This window comes from Eriocheir sinensis, chromosome 24, assembly GCF_024679095.1.
Source record: "Eriocheir sinensis breed Jianghai 21 chromosome 24, ASM2467909v1, whole genome shotgun sequence".
NCBI lineage: Eukaryota > Metazoa > Arthropoda > Malacostraca > Decapoda > Varunidae > Eriocheir > Eriocheir sinensis.
This window is the reverse complement of record NC_066532.1, coordinates 3,995,820-4,004,829: the sequence shown is the minus strand read 5'-3', so window position 1 is coordinate 4,004,829 and position 9,010 is coordinate 3,995,820. Positions and strand designations below refer to the sequence as shown.

At 48.4% G+C, this 9,010-nt stretch overlaps 1 long non-coding RNA gene across 1 annotated transcript; it reads left to right on the top strand.

The window, feature by feature from the left end:
- The first annotated feature begins 4,258 nt into the window (after positions 1-4,258).
- LOC127002793 (uncharacterized) lies at positions 4,259-6,637 on the top strand. The gene is made up of 3 exons (XR_007756548.1): positions 4,259-5,451; positions 5,599-5,851; positions 5,993-6,637. It is a non-coding gene; the product is annotated as an uncharacterized LOC127002793 (long non-coding RNA).
- The last annotated feature ends 2,373 nt before the right edge of the window (positions 6,638-9,010 follow it).

Below are 9,010 nucleotides of genomic sequence, written 5' to 3'. Positions count from 1 at the left end.
CCATTACCAACCCTTCCCCTATCCACCAGTCCCATTACCAACCCTTCCCCTATCCACCAGTCCCATTACCAATACTTCCCCTCTCTATCAGTCCCATTACCAACCCTTCCCCTTAACCAGTCCATTACCAACCCTTCCCTATCCATCAGTCCATTACCAACCTTCCCCTATCCAACAGTCCCATTACCCGTCCCTATCCACCAGTCCCATTACCAACCCTTCCCTTCTCCACCAGTCCCATTACCAATCCTTCCCCTATCCACCAGTCCCATTACCAACCCTTACCCTCTTCAGCAGTCCCATTAAAAACCCTTCCCCTATCCACCAGTCCCATTACCAACCCTTTCCCTCTCCACCAGTCCCATTACCAATCTTTCCCCTATCCACCAGTTCCATTACCAATCCTTCCCCTATCCACCAGTCATATTACCAATCCTTCCCCTATCCACCAGTCCCATTACCGACCCTTCCCCTCTCCACCAGTCCATTACCAACCTTCCTCTCTCACCAGTCACATTACCCACCCTTCCCCTCTCCACCAGTCCGATTACCAACCCTTCCCCTATCCACCAGTCCCATTACCAACCCTTCCCCTCTCCACCAGTCCCATCACCAACCGTTCCCCTATCCACCAGTCGCATTACCAATCCTTCCCCTGTCCACAAGTCCCATTACCAATACTTCCCCTATCCACCAGTTCCATTACCAACCCTTCCCCTATCCACCAGTCCTTTTACCAACCCTTCTCCTATCCACCAGTCCCATTACCAATCCTTCCCCTATCCACCAGTCCCATTACCAACCCTTCCCTTATCCACCTGTCCCATTACCAACCCGTCCACTATCCACCACTCCCATTACCAACCCTTTCCCTCTCCACCAGTCCCATTACCAACCCGTCCCCGATCCACCAGTCCCATTACCAACCCTTCCCCTCTCCACCAGTCCCATTACCAACCCGTCCCCTATCCACCAGTCCAATTACCAACCCTTCATCTATCCACCGGTCCCATTACCAACCCTTCCCCTATCCACCAGTCCCATTACCAACCCTTCCCCTATCCACCAGTCCCATTACCAACCCTTCCCTTCTCCACCAGTCCCTTTACCAATCCTTCCCTATCCACCAGTCCATTACCAACCCTTCCCTCTCCACCAGTCCCATTACCACCCCTACCCCTCTCCACCAGTCCCATTACCAATCCTTCCCCTATCCACCAGTCCCATTACCAACTCTTCCCCTCTCCACCAGTCCCATTACCAATCCTTCCCCTATCCACCACTCCGATTACCAATCCTTTTCCTATCCACCAGTCCATTACCAGTCCATCCCCTATCCCCAGGCCCCTTACCAACCCTTCCCTTTCCACCAGTCCCATTACCAATCCTTCCCCTCTCCGCCAGTCCCATTACCAACCCTTCCCTCTCCACCAGTCCCATTACCAATCCTTCCCTATCCACCAGTCCCATTACCAGCCTTCCCTATCCACCAGTCCCATTACCAACTCTTCCCCTCTCAACCAGTCCCATTACCAACCCTTCCCCTATACACCAGTCCCATTACCAATCCTTCCCCTATCCACCAGTCCCATTACCAAACCTTTTCCTCCACCAGCCTCATCACTAACCCTTCCCCTATCCACCAGTCTATTACCAATCCTTCCCTATCCACCAGTCCCATTACCAACCTTCTCCTATCCACCAGTCCCATTACCAACCTTCCTCTCTCCACCAGTCCCATTACCAACCCTTCCCCTCTCCACCAGACCCATTACCAACCCTTCCCCTATCAACCACTCCCATTACCAATCCTTCCCTATCCACCAGTCCCATTACCAACCCTTCCCCTCTTCACCAGTCCCATCACCAACCCTTCCCCTATCCACCAGCCCCATTACCAAACCATCCCCTAACCAACAGTCCCATTACCAATCCCCTATCCACCAGTCCCATTACCAACCCTTCCCTATACACCAGTCCATTACCAACCCGTCCCTATCCACCAGTCCCATTACCAACCCTTCCCCTATCCACCAGTCCCATTACCAACCCTTCCCCTATCCACCAGTCCCATTACCAATACTTCCCCTCTCTATCAGTCCCATTACCAACCCTTCCCCTCTTAACCAGTCCAATTACCAACCCTTCCCCTATCCATCAGTCCCATTACCAACCCTTCCCCTATCCAACAGTCCCATTACCAACCCGTCCCCTATCCACCAGTCCCATTACCAACCCTTCCCTTCTCCACCAGTCCCATTACCAATCCTTCCCCTATCCACCAGTCCCATTACCAACCCTTACCCTCTTCAGCAGTCCCATTAAAAACCCTTCCCCTATCCACCAGTCCCATTACCAACCCTTCCCCTCTCCACCAGTCCCATTACCAATCTTTCCCCTATCCACCAGTTCCATTACCAATCCTTCCCCTATCCACCAGTCATATTACCAATCCTTCCCCTATCCACCAGTCCCATTACCAACCCTTCCCCTATCCACCAGTCCCATTGCCAATCCTTCCCCTATCCACCAGTCCCATTACCAACCCTTCCCCTCTTCACCAGTCCCATCACCAACCCTTCCCCTCTCCACCAGTCCCATTACCAATCCTTCCCCTATCCAGCAGTCCCATTACCAATCCCTCCCCTATCCACCAGTCCCATTACCAACCCTTCCCCTATACACCAGTCCCATTACCAACCCGTCCCCTATCCACCAGTCCCATTACCAACCCTTCCCCTATCCACCAGTCCCATTACCAACCCGTCCCCTATCCACCAGTCCCATTACCAATACTTCCCCTCTCTATCAGTCCCATTACCAACCCTTCCCCTATCCACCAGTCCAATTACCAACCCTTCCCCTATCCACCAGTCCCATTACCAACCCTTCCCCTATCCAACAGTCCCATTACCAACCCGTCCCCTATCCACCAGTCCCATTACCAACCCTTCCCTTCTCCACCAGTCCCATTACCAATCCTTCCCCTATCCACCAGTCCCATTACCAACCCTTACCCTCTTCAGCAGTCCCATTACCAACCCTTCCCCTATCCACCAGTCCCATTACCAACCCTTTCCCTCTCCACCAGTCCCATTACCAACCATTCCCCTCTCCACCAGTCCCATTACCAATCCTTCCCCTATCCACCAGTCATATTACCAATCCTTCCCCTATCCACCAGTCCCATTACCGACCCTTCCCCTCTCCACCAGTCCCATTACCAACCCTTCCCCTCTCTCACCAGTCACATTACCAACCCTTCCCCTATCCACCAGTCCGATTACCAACCCTTCCCCTATCCACCAGTCCCATTACCAACCCTTCCCCTCTCCACCAGTCCCATCACCAACCGTTCCCCTATCCACCAGTCGCATTACCAATCCTTCCCCTGTCCACAAGTCCCATTACCAATACTTCCCCTATCCACCAGTTCCATTACCAACCCTTCCCCTATCCACCAGTCCCTTTACCAACCCTTCTCCTATCCACCAGTCCCATTACCAATCCTTCCCCTATCCACCAGTCCCATTACCAATCCTTCCCCTATCCACCAGTCCCATTACCAACCCGTCCCCTATCCACCAGTCCCATTACCATTCCTTTCCCTCTCCACCAGTCCCATTACCAACCCTTCCCCTATCCACCAGTCCCATTACCAACCCTTTCCCTCTCCACCAGTCCCATTACCAATCCGTCCCCTATCCACCAGTCCCATTACCAACCCTTTCCCTCTCCACCAGTCCCATTACCAACCCTTCCCCTATCCAACAGTCCCATTACCAACCCGTCCCCTATCCACCAGTCCCATTACCAACCCTTCCCTTCTCCACCAGTCCCTTTACCAATCCTTCCCCTATCCACCAGTCCCATTACCAACCCTTCCCCTCTCCACCAGTCCCATTACCAACCCGTCCCCTATCCACCAGTCCCATTACCAACCCGTCCCCTATCCACCAGTCCCATTACCAACCCTTCCCCTATCCACCAGTCCCATTACCAACCCTTCCCCTATCCACCAGTCCCATCACCAACCGTTCCCCTATCCACCAGTCGCATTACCAATCCTTCCCCTGTCCACAAGTCCCATTACCAATACTTCCCCTATCCACCAGTTCCATTACCAACCCTTCCCCTATCCACCAGTCGCATTACCAATCCTTCCCCTGTCCACAAGTCCCATTACCAATACTTCCCCTATCCACCAGTCGCATTACCAACCCTTCCCCTATCCACCAGTCCCTTTACCAACCCTTCCCCTATCCACCAGTTCCATTACCAACCCTTCCCCTATCCACCAGTCCCTTTACCAACCCTTCTCCTATCCACCAGTCCCATTACCAATCCTTCCCCTATCCACCAGTCCCATTACCAATCCTTCCCCTATCCACCAGTCCCATTACCAACCCGTTCCCTATCCACCAGTCCCATTACCAACCCTTTCCCTCTCCACCAGTCCCATTACCAACCCTTCCCCTATCCACCAGTCCCATTACCAATCCTTCCCCTATCCACCAGTCCCATTACCAATCCTTCCCCTATCCACCAGTCCCATTACCAACCCCTTCCCTATCCACCAGTAAGGTTGAATGCATTTTAATAACTATAAAGCGAAAACGAATTCCTAAGCCACCACCATCCTCACTTTATCTTTTCCTTGTCAGTCTGTTCGTATCGTTTTTTTTTTATCTGCCTCGAAAATACACTGTTATGTTCTTTTGTCAGATGTTAGGTTGAGTGATTTTGTATAACTCTAAAGCGACAACGAGCAGTACAGAACATACCCTGATCCCCGAGTCCAGCATCCTTACGTCCTTTACTTTTCCTCCCGCCTCAAAAGGTTGTTATATGTTCCTTCTTATTGTAAGGTTAAATGTTTTGAGTAACTAAGAGTAGGCAACGAGTAAGACATACCAGCCCAGAATACCTAGTCCACCCTCGCCTCTGTTTTCCATTAGGTTCTTCTGCCTCAAAAGAGTACTGTTATGATCACTCTTGTTGTCAATAGTAATGTTTAAGGTAAGGTTTAATAAGGCTTTGAGTACAGACCAACGAGCACAGACCGGCTCCGAATACCCAGTCCACCCTGTCCTCTTTTTCCACCCGCCTACAAAGTGTATATTCTCCTTCTTTTTGTCCGTGGTAAAGTTGAAGGGATTTGAATAACTAAAGTTAGGCAACGAGTACAGGCCCCCCTTGAATACCTAGCCCAGCCTTACCTCCTCTTCTTTCTACATTAGTTTGCGTCATTCATTTCTCCATCTGCCTCAAAAGTGTATGTTATGTCCCGTCTTGTCGCTGGTTAGTTTGAGTTTGGGTATAGCCGAGTACAGCCCCCCCTTGAATACCTAGCCCAGCCTTACCTCCTCTTCTTTCTACAGTAGTTTGCCTTCATCCATTCCTCCATCTGCCTCGAAAGTGTATGTTATGTCCCGTCTTGTCGGTGGTTAGGTTGTGTTTGAATATAGCCGAGTATACAGCCCCCCCTTGAATACCTAGCCCAGCCTTACCTCCTCTTCTTTCTACAGTAGTTTGCCCTCATCCATTCCTCCACCTGCCGCAAAAACGTATGTTATGTCCCGTCTTGTCGGTGGTTAGGTTGAGTTTGGGTATAGGCGAATATAGCCCATCCTTGGAAACTTAAGGCACCATTCCCATCTCCTCTTTTTTTCATTACTCCGCACTCATCCATTTCTCCATTACTGTTATGTTCTATTACGATCGGTCTTGTTGTCAGTGGTAAGGCTGAATAATTTTGAGTAACGATGAGGAAAGAACGAGTACAGTCCATCCTTGAATACCGAAACCCCCACTCCCACCACCTCTCTTTTTCCAGTACTCTGTCCCCAAGGTGTAGGTACTGTGTTATGTTGTGTCTTGTTGTTAGGTCGGATGGATTTTGAGTAACTATGAGGAAAGAACGAGTATAGACCATCCTTGAATGCCTAAGCCACCACCACCACCTCTCTTTTTCCATTACTCTGTCCCCAAGGTGTACTGTGTTATGTTGTGTCTTGTTGTTAGGTCGGATGGATTTTCAGTAACTATGAGGAAAGAACGAGTATAGACCATCCTTGAATGCCTAAGCCACCACCACCACCTCTAGTTTGCATTGCTCCGTCTCCGAGGTGTACTGTGCTCTGTTCTGTCTTGTTCTTAGGAAGGCGTAGACTTCGAGGAGATGCAAATGAGGTTTCTGAATAGGTTAAAGGGATTGGCAAGGGAGTTCCTGATGAAACACGTATATAAAAAAAATACAGAGAAAAGAACAAACAACAACGGATACAGATTAAATGAATGAGGAGGAAATGGCAAAGAATTATTTCACGAACAGGTGGTCGGGGAATGGAACAAAATGGGCAGACACCATTGAAACATTTCAGTAGAGGTTAGACACATTTATGGCTGGGAAGGGAGTTCGGTGAATCAACCATTCTCAGGAGGTGCCGTGTGTACGCCGACTGGCCTCCTGTGGTCTGCATATATCCCTGTGCACCTTCCTGTATATAGTGGTCATGACGACGGCTTCGCACACTTCGGAGCTTTTTTCTCCCTATAATCATCTTGCGCTGGTTTAGCCTAGAGGCCCCCACCCTCCCCCTTCCCCTAAGATAACAGTGTGTGTGTGTGGGGGGGGGGGGGGATCTTTTTGGTTAGTTTGGTGTGAAGTGACTATAAAGACCTTAACAACGCACTGATTTGCTCCCTTAATGGTAACCCTCTGTTTCCTGTCGCAAATCCACGCCTTAATCCAATCATAAACCTTTACTCCTATTCCATGAGCCCTGACTGTATTTAACAGTCTCTGGTGAGGTACCTTATCGAAGGCCTTACTAAAATCAAGATAAACTACATCGTAACTCTCATCATTGTCAGCTGCCTCGTATACTCTATTGTAAAAGGATAAAAGATTAGTAAGGCACGACTTTCCTTTAGTAAACCCATGCTGTGAGTCGTGAATTAAATTATGTCTGTCAATATGATCCCTAATACTATCTGCCATTATTGACTCAAGCATTTTACCTATAACTGACGTCAAACTGATCGGCCTATAGTTTTGCATAGAAGATTTGTCCCCCTTCTTAAATATTGGAATAACGAATGAGAATGAGAGAGAATGAAAACAAGGGAGAATGATAATGAGAATAAGACTGAGAATGAGAGAGATCGAATGAGAGAGAGAGAGAGAGAGAGAGAGAGAGAGATTTACATAGACAATCAGACCACACAGACCCCATGGTCCAGACTAGGTGGTCTGTCCTTAAACCTAAGTGATTCTATATTAATCAGATGGCTCCAACACGTTGCATTTCAACTCTAGTTAATATTAAGTTCAGGGAAGTGACGGTCGAGCTTGTTTTTAAAGGAGTCAATCGTGTTACACTGGGCCACTGACGGTGGGAGCTTATTCCATTCTCGCAATACAACGTTGGTGAAGAAAAATTTGGTGCAGTTTGAATTTACTTGTCTGCATTCGAGTTTTGTGCCATTGTTCCTCGTTCGCAAAGTGTCATCGGTCATAAACAATTTTGATCTGTCTACATTCGTGAAACCATTAAGTATTTTAAAACATTCGATCAGTTTTCCTCGGAGGCGACGTTTCTCAAGAGAGAACATGTTAAGGGTGGAAAACCTTTCTTCGTAGGATTTGTTGCGCGAGGAAGGATCATTTCTGTTGCCCGACGCTGAACACCCTCTAATTTAGCAATATCCTTTGCATGGTGGGGAGACCAAAACTGTACTGACTAAACTATTTAGAGCGGAAGTATTAAGAATTGGAGAATAAGAATGAGAGAATGAGAATGAGAGATAGAGAATGAGAAGAAGAGAGAATGAGAGAAGGAATGAGAATGATAGAATGAGAGAGAGGGAATAAGAATAAGAATAAGAGAATGAGAGATCGAGAGAGAATGAGTGAGAGAATGAGATGAGGGAGAATGAGAATGAGAGAGGTAATGAGAATGAGAATGAGAGAATTAAAGACAGAATGAGAATGAGACTGAGAGAGAATGAGAATGAGATTAAGAGAATGAGAATGAAAGAATGAGAATGAGAGAATGTGAGAGAAAGAATGTAAGAAAGAATGAGAGACTGTTAGAGAAAGAAAGAATGAGAGAGAGAGAGAGAGAGAGAGAGAGAGAATGTGGTTGAAGGCGACTTGGTCCTACCAATTGCACTTATTTCACATGTTTTGGAAAATATCTTTGTGCTCATAGCATTTCTAATAGCACCCAAAGACCTCTACATTCCAGCAATTTGATCTGTTTGTGTATAAAAGCCATGGAAAAGGAATTACAGATGATTTCCTAGAAATTACTACTAGGTAATCATTCGCATTCTTTTAATTTGTGTCGCTCTTTTTCTGGCCCAGTTTTCTCGCCTTTTATGTAATGTTTCGCCTAAAAAATCGTTGTATCTTAATGAGGAAAAGTTGTGCTGCCATCCCTGCCTCTGTGGGTGCGACTAAAGGCAGAGCAAGCCGGCGTGGAGACAAAATGACGAGGTGTGTGGGTCTCGCGCGTTCAGCCAGTCGGGCAAAGTTTCGGATGGAATTGAGGGCCGCGGCAGGGAGTGGGCGGAGCCGAGCTGGCTTCGCTTCTGTGACGTCATGCCCCCTCCTTGTATTCTTCCTCCAAGTCGGGAAGTGCCGGGAAGCCTGAAAGGAAAGTTTGGTGAGCCGAACCAACCACTGACAGCCAAGACGAGACGGGCACGGATGGGACAGCGGCTGTGTGAGTGGGTGAAAATGAAGTCCCTCCGTCCGCTAGAGGCTGTATGAATGGGCTCGAGTGCCCTAGTGCGGAGAAGTGAAGACACCAACCAGGCGAGTGAATGCATGAAAATTGGATGTTTGAATGTGAGAGGCTGGGGTGTGGGGAAGTATGAGGACCTGTGCAAGGAGCTGGATGAATGGAAGTATGATGTGGTAGGTCTGACTGAAACACACCTTAGAGGTAGGGTACAGTCTGAGATTTTTACATAGATAGATTTACATAGAAAATCAGACCAC